Genomic DNA, 2886 nt, shown 5'->3' with positions numbered 1-2886 from the left:
TCATTCCTCCTGAACCACAAATCCTTCAACCGGAGATTGTAGAGGAAGAAACCATTAAATCAGAATCCTCTAATGATTCAGATTCAACAAATTCAATCATGAAAAATCAAGAACCTCTAAGTATGGAAGATCGAATGAGAGCTACATGCACGGGCCAAGGTCACGCCATTACTCAACCAGACATTAATGCACCAGATTATGAAATCAAGAGACAAATCCTACACATGGTAACTAATCAATGTCAATTTAGTGGTACGCCAAAAGAAGATCCAAACGAACATCTTTGAACCTTTAATAGGATCTGTACTCTATTCAAAATCAGAGAAGTTGAGGATGAACAGATCTATCTCATGTTATTTCCCTGGACTTTAAAGGGAGAAGCCAAAGATTGGTTAGAATCGTTACCTGAAGGGGCGATTGATACATGGGATGTTTTAGTTGAGAAATTTCTTAAAAGATTCTTTCCGGCATCTAAAGCCGTAAGACTTCAAGGAGAAATTTTTACGTTCACACAGAAGCCAAATAAAACTTTATATGAAGCGTGGACAAGATTTGAAAAGTTGTTGAGAGGATGTCCTCAACATGGTTTAGACACTTATCAAATAGTACAAATATTCTATCAAGGATGCGACATTATTGCACAAAAAGACATTGACATAGCAGCTGGTGGTTCCATTATGAAGAAAACCGCAACTGAAGCTTACAAAATTATTGATAACACAGCTTCCCACTCACATGAGTGGCATCAAGAAAAAGATATCGTTAGATCATCTAAAGCGGCTAGAGCCGATTCTAGCCATGACTTTGATTCCATTTCCGCAAAGTTAGACGCTTTCGAGAGACGAATGGAAAAGATGACTAAAGATATTCACGCAATACGCATTAGTTGTGAGCAGTGTGGAAATTTGACAAAAGATTGTCGCAGTATTGAACAAACAATGGAACAAAGAGAGAATGCTTCTTACATTAACTAAAGGCCTGGAAATAATTATCAAAATAATTATCAACCGCCAAGACCAAACTACAATCAAAATCAGAATTATAACCAAAATATTCCATACAACAACCAACAAGGTCCTAGCAATCAACAAGTATCTAATAATACTTACAACCAGCAAAGACCTATTTTTTTTCCAAATAAACTGTAGTGACCCGAACTTTTCCATATTTATATATATTAAATGAAATTTATACTTACATGATTAAGTGTTTCCAACATGTTAAGCAATCAAACTTGTTAAGACTTGATTAATTGAAATAGGTTTTATATAGACAATTGACCACCCAAGTTGACCGGCGATTCACGAAAGTTAAAACTTGTAAAAACTATATGATGACATATATATGGATATATATATAGTTATCATGATATTATGATAAGTATGTACCTCATTAAGTATTTTAACAATGAGTTATATACATAAAAATGAGACTATTGAATTAAGAAACTTGAAAATGGTATATATAACGATTATCGTTATAACAACGTCTTACTAATTACATATGAATCATTTTAAGATATTGATACACTATATATAAACATGTTAAATGATAAGTAAACATATCATTAAGTATAATAACAATGAACTACATATGTAAAAACAAGACTACTAACTTAAGGATTTCGAAACGAGACATATATGTAACGATTATCGTTGTAATGACATTTAACTGTACATATATCATATTAAGATATATTAATACATCATTATATCATGATAATGTAATAATTTAACATCTCATTAGACATAATAAACAATGTGTTAACAACATTTAACAAGATCGTTAACTTAAAGGTTTCAAAACAACATTTACATGTAACTACTAACGATGACTTAACGACTCAGTTAAAATGTATATACATGTAGTATTTTAATATGTATTCATACACTTTTGAAAGACTTCAAGACACTTATCCAAGTACTTCTACTTAACAAAAATGCTTATGATTACATCCTCATTCATTTTCATCAACAATTCTACTCGTATGCACTCGTATTTGTACTTGTACAATACACAGCTTCTAAATGTATTTACTATTGGTATATACACTACAATGATCAGCTCTTAGTAGCCCATGTGAGTCACCTAACCATGTGGGAACCATCATTTAACATCTGGCATGACTTATGAGCAAGGAAACAAAAACAGGAACTCCTTTTAACCCCACTCACCTTCACCACTCACCACCTACTCCATTTCACTTCTAATTTTCTTTCCAATTCTCTCTCAAAACACACACACTCTTCCATGAATGTCTAAGTTACTATTTTTCCGTAAAAATCATCAAATACAAGCTTTGGTTATTACATATAATCATCATAAAAACAATTACTCAAGAAAACATCAAGAACACTTCTAAATTTACAGGTTTACTTCCAAGTTTCCTAATCCATTCCAAGTAATCATCTAAGATCAAGAAACCTTTGTTATTTACAGTAGGTTATCTTTCTAAATCAAGGTAATATTCATATTCAAGCTTTGATTCAATTTCTATGACTATAACTATCTTAATTCGAGTAATAATCTTACTTGAACTTGTTTTTGTGTCATGATTCTATTTCAAGAACTTCCAAGCCATCAAAGATCCTTTGAAGCTCAAGTTATTTTTTCATCATTTCCAGTAGGTTTACCTACTAAACTTGAGGTAGTAATGATGTTCATAACATCATTCGATTCATATATGTTTAACTATCTTATTCGAAGATTTGAACATGTAATCACTAGAACATAGTTTAGTTAATTCTAAACTTGTTCGCAAACAAAAGTTAATCCTTCTAACTTGACTTTTAAATAAACTAAACACATGTCCTATATCTATATGATATTCTAACTTAATGATTTAAAACCTGAAAACACGAAAAACACCGTAAAACTGGATATACG

The 2886-nt window shown here is 31.5% G+C and overlaps 1 non-coding gene across 1 annotated transcript; it reads right to left on the bottom strand.

The window, feature by feature from the left end:
* Positions 1-482: 482 nt before the first annotated feature.
* LOC139865281 (small nucleolar RNA R71) lies at positions 483-589 on the bottom strand. Its single transcript, XR_011764806.1, has one exon. It is a non-coding gene; the product is annotated as a small nucleolar RNA R71 (small nucleolar RNA).
* Between the last annotated feature and the right edge of the window lie 2297 nt (positions 590-2886).

The sequence above is a fragment of the Rutidosis leptorrhynchoides genome, chromosome 8 (assembly GCF_046630445.1).
Source record: "Rutidosis leptorrhynchoides isolate AG116_Rl617_1_P2 chromosome 8, CSIRO_AGI_Rlap_v1, whole genome shotgun sequence".
Taxonomy (NCBI): domain Eukaryota; kingdom Viridiplantae; phylum Streptophyta; class Magnoliopsida; order Asterales; family Asteraceae; genus Rutidosis; species Rutidosis leptorrhynchoides.
The sequence above is the reverse complement of the archived record's forward strand: the minus strand, read 5'-3'. Positions and strand labels throughout refer to the sequence as shown.